The sequence below is a fragment of the Orbicella faveolata genome, unplaced genomic scaffold, assembly GCF_042242905.1.
Source record: "Orbicella faveolata isolate gen_17 unplaced genomic scaffold, um_ofav_v1 contig_26, whole genome shotgun sequence".
Lineage (NCBI taxonomy): Eukaryota > Metazoa > Cnidaria > Anthozoa > Scleractinia > Merulinidae > Orbicella > Orbicella faveolata.
The window spans coordinates 12,660,779-12,672,922 of NW_028301554.1; the positions used below are offsets into that span (position 1 = coordinate 12,660,779).

Consider the following 12,144-nt stretch of genomic DNA (forward strand, 5'->3'; position numbering starts at 1 on the left):
ATATATCTCGGAAGCAAATGAGAATTTGTTCCTTTTAAAACTATATTTGTCTAAAGGTGCCTTCTCCACTATAAAAATTAACATAGACCCCAATACTTGAGGGGATCAAGGTGTCCACCTGGATTACATTACGACATGAATAATTTCTCGACTGACATTTGATAGCTGTCAGTCAGTTTAGAGCAACACATTCAAACAGCGTTTCGTCTTTTACCCATAGTATCTCGTTTTCAATATTGTAACATTTCTACATCACTATATGTTGCTGAGTTACTAAGTGTTTCAGCTTTCTTGCAATAATACCTTTCTGCCGAATCCTGTATTTTATACATTGCAAACTAACATATAACGGAGATGTTACGTTTTAAGATCTTGATGTCTCTTGAATTTGTCCATCATCTGACTGTAATGCTGTTAAAGGAATCATCGCAGCGATCGAAGTGATAATATGGAAACCAGCATTTACATGTTACACATCGGATAAATAAATAAATAAAAAAAACAATGAAAGGAAATAGATCGACCAGGTTATAAAATGAAAGCTTCCGCGACATAGACATTACTTCTCTGAGTACAACGAGCATACATGAAACTATACTTCTTATTGCATAAACTGAAGGAAGCAGAATTGATGAAATCTCCAAGGGAAGTCGGACCGTTCACAGCCTCTATTTTCCAACGCGTGCGAAAGAAAGAGAGAGCGCGAACACGCGGGGTGGGGATGGGGAGGCGAGCGAAGTGAGCCAAACTTTTTGGAAAAAGTAGGTCCGCAATGCGTACTTGTGAGTTTATGGCTATAGTGTTATCCCATTGGGTTGAATTATTGTAGTCTTACCATTAGGCAATTACTAGAAAGCTAAAAGTACAATAATAAATGAGTTTTATAACACTTTCGCATGACTTGTCAGTTCGTGCTAGGAACGTACTTGAGCCTGCTGTTTTAACTACCCAGCGCTTCCCCACAAGCCGATGTAATCAGTATTTTGTCAATGTGGCGCAGTGGAGAAAATCTGCCTGGTGAGCGGGAGGCTATGAGTTCAACTCCTGGTAAGATAGGAATTTTTTCATTTCTTATTTAATTTTTTTTTTTAACCGAAAGGCAGTATTTAACTTTCCGATGGGCGCTTGTGTTAAATGATTGGAAATAAAAACAAATTACCATGACCGCAACAGAACGATTGAGAAATCGGAAAGGGAACGGCAAATGTACAAATGTCACGAACTGTAGGAGTCGTGTAGGCTCGTCAAACCCATTTTACACACAATATCGCACTTTCCCTTCTTTGCGCCTTTTTCGTCCATGTCTTCATCAATACCTTTTTACGTTGCTGCAACTCCAATGTTGCCCACGGGCGTTCTTTCACTTTCTCTCACCGCGCTTTTCTATTTTTTCGCTCGCCGTTTCTCGCGCTGCGCCCCAACCAGGGGCGGGGGAGAACACTCTGCGACGCCTGGCACTTTTTTTGTGTTTGGATCATCCACCAAAAAGTGACGTCACATCCGGTAAAAAAGCGGGCTGAGCGGCAAAATCAAATTTGAATGCGACATAATCGTCCTCTCAGTAAGTAAAATGGCAATATTTCGTAATCGGCGGGATATTTCTAACGTTTTATTTGGCCATGATAAACAATATTTTGTCGTCTTCCTCGTCATATCGTTTGTTTGAGGAACAGAAGGATTATTTATTCAAAAACACGCTTTTCTGAAGGCGTGTGTTTTTACGAAATGTCGTCGTTTCTTCTTCGCTGAATTCCACAGGAGTCATCGTTTGCGTGGAAATAATGAATTCTAGGTAGGTAGCACTCAATTCAAATATCCTATTCTCTTAGGTCGGCATTAAACTAAAAGAAAAGCGCAATGACAGTTTTCTAGACGTGGGAGAACCTATTTAACAGAAGCCCATTTTTTCAAATTTACCCTTGACAAACACTCGAGAGTAATGTAGAGGTGGTAATCGTATCACACTGCAGGAATAGACCCACACACACAACGCGGCGGAACTTTCTTGCCGATCGACACTAGCGCAAATTCATGTTCTTGCTTGTGACTCAAACTGGTGCTATAAATTCTGTTATGATTGGTTGAGAACCTTGAACAAGTTATGTTAACTTTTCCCTTGGCAATTCCTTAATTGGTAAACGCTTCCTTTAACATAGGCAGGCCGTAAACCCCTTAAAAATAAACAATAAGATATTCTTATGGGTGATTCAGTAATTTGGGTATCTCGTGTTTTTTCTCCAGTTATAATCTAATTTATTTTACCCTTTCAACAGTGTTGAGTGTCAGCGACACTATAAGGTTTCAATACCCCCCGGATCTTATGAGGTCAAGCATGCATGCACCTTTCATTTCTTCGATTCCTTTCATTTGCCTTGTTTGCTGACCAAGTTCCTTGTCTTTTAATCCCTATCATAATTGCAGCTTATTTTGAAAGGTTACTCATACATTTTGCCTTATTTTGAATGTGCTTTCTCTATACAAGCTTACATCGAGACATTTCAGTCCCAGGGAATGAGAGAACACTAGCAATTCTGTCTTATAGAGTTCAATTATTTTGATTCATCACTCTTTCAATGTGTGATCTTAACAAACTGTTTGCAAACAGTAATGGAATATCATGCCTCAACACCCATCCACAAAAGGAAGTCTGGGAACAGGTAATAGCAACAATGACACTGCCAGGCTGGTGAATGTTACAAGCTATTATGAACTCGTGTCTGACAATGATGAGTGACCATGAAACATGGTGCGGTGGAACTGACCAACCAGACTGTGAGTGACATTGTTAGTGTTAGTGGTGTGAAAGTGATTGCTAGCTGGTAGTGTCTGTGAACTTGGACCAGACCAGAAAAAAGGTTCCATACTAGAAGTTGACTGAGAGTAACAAGTTTGTACTCAAAAACTGAAGAAGCTGCCTGATCAGACCAGTCTTACAGCCAGCTTCATCACTACTTGTAAAGAGTTCCTGAATTGTGTATGTGAGAGGACTCCTTGTAATGACATATATGGGGAAGCTCTGCTCAAAAGTTTTCAGGCCTCAGATATAACTATTTAAGGGTAAGGGATTTCTGACAAGTTGAATTCAGATGTACAAAAGGGTACAGAAATCTTTCTTTCAGGGATTTCCTCTCTTCTGGTTCTAAAATGTTGTTGATAATCTCTCATTTACTCTCCTGAGCCAGAATGAGGGGATTCTGATATATTGTTCAAAAAGATATTTTAAAACTTCTTTCTAAGGGTTAAGAAAAGGGATGCAGTATTAAGGGGTTGGACCTTGAGATGGAGCTTCCCCATTTAAAACTATGTAGAATACCTCCGAACCCACCCCCCCCCCCCCTCTTTGCGTAACAGGATGTTCAAATTGTTTTCTGGAAAAAGAGCAATTAAAAAACAAAACAGTGCCAAGGGATTGTGTGATTATCAATGCGAGTTCCCATTTGTACTTTGAATTAAAATGGGCCTAACGTTATCCACAACAGTATAAAATAATAACCATACTTTGCAGCTTCATAGAGACACTCAATCTGATAATGAAAACATAACTTTTATTTTCCCTCCTTACTTTATACCTTGTGATATTTTTAGGGAAATTCTCAAAAAGTCCCTCCCCAAAGAAAAGAAAATGTATAATATATATTTTATATTTTCCTAATAAGCAGTTTCTTCACAACACATTTTAAGATGATAAATAGCCATAAAAATGACATTTTTATCTCTGAGATCATTTTCAAGATTAAAAAAAGTTATTTTTATATATTATAACTTTTTTAATCTTGAAAATGATCTCACAGATAAAAATGCCATTTTTATGGCTATTTATCATCTTAAAATGTGTTGTGAAGAAACTGCTTATTAGGAAAATATAAATGTTCAACGAAAAAAATGAACAGAAAAAAACAACAAACTATTCTTTCAGAGGAGCTCCTATATTTTATAATTTTTGTAAACCTTTTACAGAATGCAACTTTTAGATAGGTTGCACTTCACTGTAAAGGAAGAAATCACACCAGAGAGGCTTTGTATCTTTATTATGATTTGCATTATCAGTAAAAAGAATCACATTTGGACAGGTCCACTGGCACTCTTACATGTATGTTAAAGATGGGAAAAGCAGGTTCAGCATCATCTAAATCAAGGGATTGTATGCCAGTGTGGGGTGTATATGCCAGGAGGTAACCACCTAAGAAAATACAAACATAAATGACAGTCACTAAAATTAAACAACAACTGAGAACTTTTAGAGACCCCCATCAGTCACAAAAAGACCAACAACTGGATCTTTTTCAGTTTAACAAATTGACGTCAGTTTTTCATGCATCTGTCTTGAACATTATTGATCATGAATTTGGTCATAACGTTGTCACAGTTGCTGTGGATCCACGGGGCGATAGCATACACTCAAACACTCATCTGCAAACACAAGAAAAACTGACATCAATTTGTTTTTTTTTTAATAACAAATTCATTGCCAAATTGTATGCTCTTGCTCATTGACACATCTCTTAAATTATAAATTTATGTGCCTACAGGTCTGCTTATTGACGATGAAAATTAGCCAATGAGCGCACAACAATTTCTACAGTTATCGTAAAAAGTAGCAATGATTATTTTGTTAGTAAGGGTTTCAGAGGAAAAGTCCAGTGTAAAAATGTTATCTCAACAGAAAAAGTAATTTAGTTTAACAAGAGGAATTCAGAAGAACACTGATAAAGAAGAGAAATAAAGTGCTTCTCTTGTTTGTATTTCTCTTGTGGGTATTTGCTCATTTACCACCTAAGAAAAACAAGATATAATGTATAATTTTTACCTCTGCTGCAAATTTTTCAAACCAGTTTGTTTTCACTTTCAGAGTGGTTCTTGAAAAGAATCACAAGCACACCACCCACGTCCCCCTAAGTCCCTATTCCTGCCCTACAACAGTACAGCAAGGATCCCATATCAACCCCCCAACATAACTTACCATAATACTCCCATACTACAATACCATCTTTTTTTATTTTGTACAGACAGACCTAGATTCAAACATCAGATCTCTGACCTTTTGGTCCACTTCATCTCCACTAGACAATGAGAGCAATCATTGCAAATTTATTTATATTTGTTGGTCTAATTTATTATTGTTCTCAGATTCCCCCTTCTCCTTTGATGACATTAAATTGGTTTAAAAAAATAAACTGGTGTGAACAAATTAAAGCAGAGGTAGAAATTGAGCCATAAAATTACTATAATTTTGGCATGAGGGTATTAAAATAACTATACTATTAATATCCATATGTTCTATTGTAGAGACAGTGTATTACTACTTAAATTGAACTTCACTGTCAGAGACAAAAACCTAAAAACACCTAAACACAGGTCAGTGAGGACATTGCCAGTTGTGCTTTTGCCAACAACTGCTTTGCCTCAAAAATATAGAAGATAATAACAAAAGCAATAGCAAAGCCAACCTCTGTCAATTCAATAACCAGATCAAATTCCCCTCCAAAATTCTCTTCAACTCAATGCTTTAACATGCTTCTCTCATTTAACTTTTACCCCTCGAGTCAGAATTTGTAGGTGTAATATCACATAGAATTCCACAAAAGATTAAAAATGCTGTTAACCTTTTGCAAATATCTGCATCAGTTTCAAAGATGTTTAAGTTTGAAAAATGTGTAAAATATGCAAATGAGGTTACTGATGATGTCATACACTCTACCCAATATTACATCAAGTGGGTAGGCTTATAGTTCTACTGGAAACACACCTATGGCTATTAAAATTTAAAGCAAAAATATCAATTTACAAAGAAGAGAAAATTAACTCGGCAAAACCCACTGTGATTGAATGACTGAGGGAAACTCAAACAAAGAGGGATATTTGCACATTTGATTATTCAATAATCAATAATTGAATAATCATGCAGGGTCAACTTCAGCCAAATGCATGGGGAATTAATGGCAAAAAATCACTTTAAGATCAAACCAAGATAGAACTTTCAGCCCACCCACAATGGAGCAATCACAACTGACCTTTGTGAATTATTTGATACATGCATATGAGACCCATTTTTCCTTTTTTTCTTTATGAGATGGAAGGTAGGTGCCATTTAAACATTGATCAAATAATGAACAAAGGTCCTGTTGCTACAGAGCTACATTGTATCCCTACCAGATTAACAAAAGATGAGGTGTTGAAAATAGAACTTTGGAAGAACTAAAAAAAGCTGTGTAAACAACAACCAGCGACCTGTGTTCTCACAGCATCTCTTGTTGAGTTAATTTGATAAAGAACATAACTTTAAAATCTCAAAATAGTTGAATTTAACTAATTATGAAGTCCTACAAGTATGAGAATTTCAGATTGTATGATTGCACCCAAGTATGAAGTTTGATAGAGAAACAATGGTAAATCATACAATTCTACTTAACAATATTATTGGATTCCGAGCTCAAGATTCCCATCAGGTGATAATACGGTTGATACAGCCTCAAACTATCACCTCAAAGAAGCCTTGACCTCATAGTCCAATTGAAGAAGCTAGTCATAAAAGGGGATAAGTGACGATTTTGGTTGCTTTTCTTTTTTCTTGCTCCAAATTAGCTGAATTTTTGCATGTGGTCTTCAATGTAATAGAAAAACGTGTTCCTGTATTTTTGCCGCTGGTTTTTGCTTCGCTTTATAAAGACGCCGCTAGGAAAACCGAGTGGTTTTTTGCATACGCAATATCCTGAAAACGAAGCAAAGTTTAGCGGAAAAACTACGGGACATTGCTAAACATACCTAAACAAAACTCTATGCGAAATTTGGAGCGTTTTCGACAAAGTTCACTTTTGATTAAAATACGTAACGCCCTTTTCCCGCCGAGGCTGCAAATAAACGAAGCCGGGCCTTTGTTATGATAAACAGAGCCGATCCTTTGTTTTAATAACCAAGCCAAGCCTTTGTTATAAGTCGAAGTCTCGCCTCGGTTTATCATAACAAAGGATCGGCCCGCCGCGACCGTAGGGACTTTGATCTCACTTACAAAGCAGCAAAATGTCAATTTCACGCAACGCATAAGCTCAAAAATGTTAATTTTAGGTCAAAAAAGGTTTAAATGTTGATTTCACGTTAACGCGTGACGACAAGGAGGTTGATTTCACTTAGAAACCAGCAAAATGTCAATTTCACGCAACGCATAAGCTTAATGATGTTAGATTTTAGTTTTTAGGTATATATTTTATGGCAGGTCCACACCAGCCCTCTGGGTTGCCAGACGCAGACCTGCCTCATCAAAAATATATGTATGTATGTATGTATGATTTCAGGTGTAAATAGGTTAAAATGTTGATTTCACGTTAACGCGTGACGGCAAGGAGGTTGATTTCTCTTAGAAACCAGCAAAATGTCAATTCCACGCAACGTATAAGCTCAAAAATGTTGATTTTAGGTCAAAAAAGGTTTAAATGTTGATTTCACGTTAACGCGAGACGGCAAGGATGTTGGTTTCACTTAGAAACCAGCAAAATGTCAATTTTACGCAGCGCATAAGCTCAATGATGTTGATTTCAGGTCTAAATAGGTTAAAATGTTGATTTCGCGTTAACGCGTGACGGCAAGGATGTTGGTTTCACTTAGAAACCAGCAAAATGTCAATTTTACGCAGCGCATGAGCTCAATGATGTTGATTTCAGGTCTAAATAGGTTAAAATGTTGATTTCGCGTTAACGCGTGACGGCAAGGATGTTGGTTTCACTTAGAAACCAGCGAAATGTCAATTTCACGCAGCGCATAAGCTCAATGATGTTGATTTCAGGTCTAAATAGGTTAAAATGTTGATTTCGCGTGAACGCGTGACGGCAAGGATGTTGGTTTCACTTAGAAACCAGCAAAATGTCAAATCACGCAGCGCATAAGCTCAATGATGTTGATTTCAAGTCTAAATAGGTTAAAATGTTGATTTGACGTTAACGCGTGACGGCAAGGATGTTGGTTTCACTTAGAAAAAAGCAAAATGGTAGGAGCCCTTGATGGGCTCCTGAAAATGGTAATTTCACGCAACGTATAAGCTCAAAAATGCTGATTTCAGGTCAAGAAAAGGTGTAAATAAAAATAAAATGAAACAAATAAACATTTCAATAAGCACTTTTCCAAATACGGCAACGTCTTCAATGGCTAAAAAATCACGAGATAAAACATAGTTTTCGACAAACGCGATCGTAGCTTTATGTCACGCACCGCCATAACTTCCAAGTTGAAAATGCGCTGGTACCTCTTATGCCTGATGAGGATAACAACTTTGGTGGCTGTTTAGTTTTGGATTTAAGAATTTGATGACTCCACGTGAAAACGCTCTATAAATAGGGCTGACAGATTGACAGATTAACAGATTAACCCTTCTGCGCAACGTACGGGTCTCCATACATCTGCATGTCCCCTGATCCCAGAAGCTCAAAACACTACAAATCATACCGATTTGAAATAAAATCAACGCAAACTGGATCACAGATCTGTTACAATCGATCGCCACTTGCTGGCCATTATTATGTTTAAATCTAGTTACCAGTTCGAGAAACGTCCGCAGAACGTAATCGCAATGCATGCCGGGAAGGGTCTTTGCACCTCGTGCGCGGGAAAACATGGCGGTCGATACAAGACAAATTTTATCACTCTAAAACCAGTTCTCGCTTTCCAAACTTTGACGCTAGCAACGTTTGGCAAATGGGCCACAACTCACCAGAGGGTATTTTTCTTGGGCAAGAACTGCTCTTGGACTTTGCTACCTGGCTCGACCTGACTTCGAACGCCGATAACACGATTACGGTATATCAGCTGCCTTCGAAGTTTCAGAACACATTTTGATTCTTTAAAACGTGCTGATGACTTACGGGTTTATCGAGGCTTTATGATGCCTCTCAACCACCAGGTAGGCATATAAGGTACTTTAAAACAATGCTTAAGATATTAGTTGACAGAGCTCCAATGCGGCACATCTCTTTTTTGTTTGATGGCATTTCGTTTGACGCTCGATCGATTCACGTGTTGTGTTCACGTCACAATAACCGGTGTAAACAATCCGTTCCTAGATTTCCGCTCTATATGCTGTGGGATTTGGTTTTGACTTCATACACTATAAACAGTCTGCCTGTTTGCTGTTCAACAAATAAACTCCTAAAGACATGGCTAGGAAAAGCCAAGTTTTTTGCCTACGTTTTAACTCGAAAACAAAGCAAAAACCAGCGACAAAAATACAGAACCACGTTTTTCTATTACATTGAAGACCACATGCAAAACTTCAGCTAATTTGGAGCAAGAAAAACGAAAAGCAACCAAAATCGTCACTTATCCCCTTTTATGACTAGCTTCTTCAATTGTTGAATAGAAAGAGAGACAATGTTCTCTATTTCATTATTAATAGATAATAATTTACAGGTTAAAGCTAATTACAAGATAAAATTTGAATTCTGTCCAGCATTTATTTATGAACCACTCTACAGTACCCGGGAGGGGGTACCACCAGAAAAAATTGGTGGGGGTGTGTGGCCTGCTTCCCAAAACCCTTGCTCTATTGATCACCAAAATCTGCGATTTTTCCTACCCTCTTTATGGCCAGATAAAAAATTTGACAACCTATTTACAACCGTTGCCGCTGACATAGTTGCCCTAAACATAATTTTTGAAGGCCTTTTGTTTATGGTCTTATCAATAATGATGAAAAAGTAGCTTCTTCTAAACAACATTACCCAATTCAAGACTAGAGTACAAAACCCATACCCTATTTAAGACCAAAGTGGCCAAAATCCATACTTTATTTATGACCAAAATGGCTGAAAAACCATACCCGTTGGGGCACACATACCTATATAGTGCATATAAGGCAGTAGCCCCCCACCCCCAACTCTCGGGTCACAGCAGAAGTGGGTACCTGTAAAGTTAAGAGGTAAGGATATACCATACCGTTGGGAGCTAACCCTAAACAGGCCAACCCCCTCTTTTTGAACTGCCCAAAGAAGTTGATCCCCAGGCCAGTATTGCAATTCAGACAATACAGAGGAATGTACAATTAACCATTGGATGACTGAAGGAAATTAGTTCTACTCATCTGGACTCCTTCACCCTTTGTTGATCTTTTCTGGGAAATCTGATATCCCTAAAACACGCATTTACAATGAACTCTAGCTCTCAACATAGATTATTTCTTACAGAGAAAAAAAGTATTCAACAAGAGATACGGAAATAGGATACTAACCTTGCGTATACAATTTTCCAATAGAATTCCCCTTGAGAAGCTCTCTTGCAAACTTGCTACTAACTACCTTGTTGAAAAGAAGTTCGTTTCTGCCACCGCCGAAAAAAGACTGAAAAGAGCTAATTTGAACGACCAGCAAATTTATCAAACGTACATTATGCCTTTCAAGGCCACTAAAGATATTCAACTCTCGATGTTTCAGTTCAAGATTGTACACCATATTTTACCCACCAATGCTGCATTACATAAATTCGGTATTAAAGAGCACGATCGCTGTCATTTATGTGCTGAAAAGCAAACAATTACACATCTCTTCGTAACTTGTCCCAACGTCCAGCTGTTTTGGACAGAGTTTACTGATTGGTGGTACAGAAAAAACAATACTGTAATCACGCTCTCTGAAGCACAAATACTTTACGGCATCACAGACACCGTGCCTCTGTGTCTCGGTTTAAACCTCTGTACAATAATTGCAAAATATTATATTTACACCGCTTCAAAAAATGAGGAAGATTATTTCTTAGACGCTTTCTTGGCTATCCTTAAAAACAAAATAGAAATAGAAACTAGCAGAGCAAAGGTGCAAGTTAAACTGTAAATATAGCTAAATATACTGTAAATTGTCGCTTTTTTGTCATTTTTTTTTTTTTTTTTTTTTTTTTTTTTTGCAGTTTTCACTAGTTCTAGTAACCGTAGTAAAAGTTTGTAGTAATTGTCCGCGATTAAAAAGTAGTGTAACGTAAGCGGTTTAAATAATACTGTTGTTCCGTCAAGCATTGTAATTAGAGCAAGTTGTAATTAGCGTAAGTAGCTGTATTGTTGTAGTTTTATACGTAGTTTTTTGTAATTAATAATGTAAGTATGCGTGCTGTAAAAAATAGATAATTAATAATAATAATAATAATAAAAAAAACAAACAAAAAAACAAAAAACCAAAAAAACAAAAAAAGTATACAATTTTCCACCACACACTCGTGGATACAGAGCTTCAACTGTGTTCACTTTTAGAAAAAAACGGGTTGTGTTAAACATGTTCCCGTAGTGCACAGTGCAAACTATGGCCAGCAATACTTCATCCAGGTTGTTGTTAACACTATAGGCTATTGCACTTAGTGTTATAACCGAATCACGAACAATAAGAACCAAAAGTCGGAACAACACCAGTTTTGCAAATGTGTAAAATCCGCCATTCGATGACAGAAGGCTCTCCGTTATTTTCCTTCAAAACAATACTAAACTATACTGTTTTGCCGAAAGTTTTGCTTAAAAAGTCGAAGAAATGTGCCTGCAACATCTTTCTATCCTCAGTATGAAAGGACACGAACCTGATGGTTTGCAAATAGAGGAAAATCTTCCCCAATCGAAACGCCATTTTTTCGCTTTGTGAAACGAGCTGCGCGGCGCAGTTTAAACTGGATGTGACGTCACTTTTTGGTGGATGATCCAGATACGCAGATTTCAGGAGTCTTCTGCCCCGCCCCTGGCCCCAACTAACTGAACGCTTGTAAGAAGCTAACCGTTACTCCAGAAAACCTGCAAAAAGGGGAAAAAAGCCGAACGCAAGCGCTCCTGTCGATTTTTGTAGGACATACGCTTGTTCCTTTGCTATTCGCTTGTGGAATGTTCATAAGACGTCTCATATATCAACGGAAAATATGTTTGTTGAGCCTAAACGCGAAGGTGTGACACTAGGCTTGACACAATTGTGTAGCGAAGAATGTTTGCTCTTCAACATGTTTTGGAATTTTGCATCAAAAGACTTTTGCAGCACCGAAAGCAAGCTTGTATTTCTCTTCTCCAATCGGCAGAGGCACGTCGTCCCTTGTTGACATCTCTGTTATTTGATCTTTCATAATACTTTTGAGTGGCGAAACAATGAGAACTACAACATTCTAGCTATTTGCATTTCTCTTGCCGTTGCGTAGAATTGACAT

The 12,144-nt window shown here is 37.7% G+C and overlaps 2 long non-coding RNA genes across 2 annotated transcripts; one reads left to right on the forward strand and one right to left on the reverse strand.

The window, feature by feature from the left end:
* Positions 1 to 1,243: 1,243 nt before the first annotated feature.
* On the forward strand, positions 1,244 to 4,649 carry LOC149108198 (uncharacterized). The gene is made up of 2 exons (XR_016209058.1): positions 1,244 to 1,792; positions 2,483 to 4,649. It is a non-coding gene; the product is annotated as an uncharacterized LOC149108198 (long non-coding RNA).
* A 6,231-nt stretch (positions 4,650 to 10,880) lies between these two features.
* LOC149108199 (uncharacterized) lies at positions 10,881 to 11,779 on the reverse strand. The gene is made up of 2 exons (XR_016209057.1): positions 11,536 to 11,779; positions 10,881 to 11,211 (listed from the first exon to the last, which is right to left on the reverse strand). It is a non-coding gene; the product is annotated as an uncharacterized LOC149108199 (long non-coding RNA).
* Positions 11,780 to 12,144: the final 365 nt, after the last annotated feature.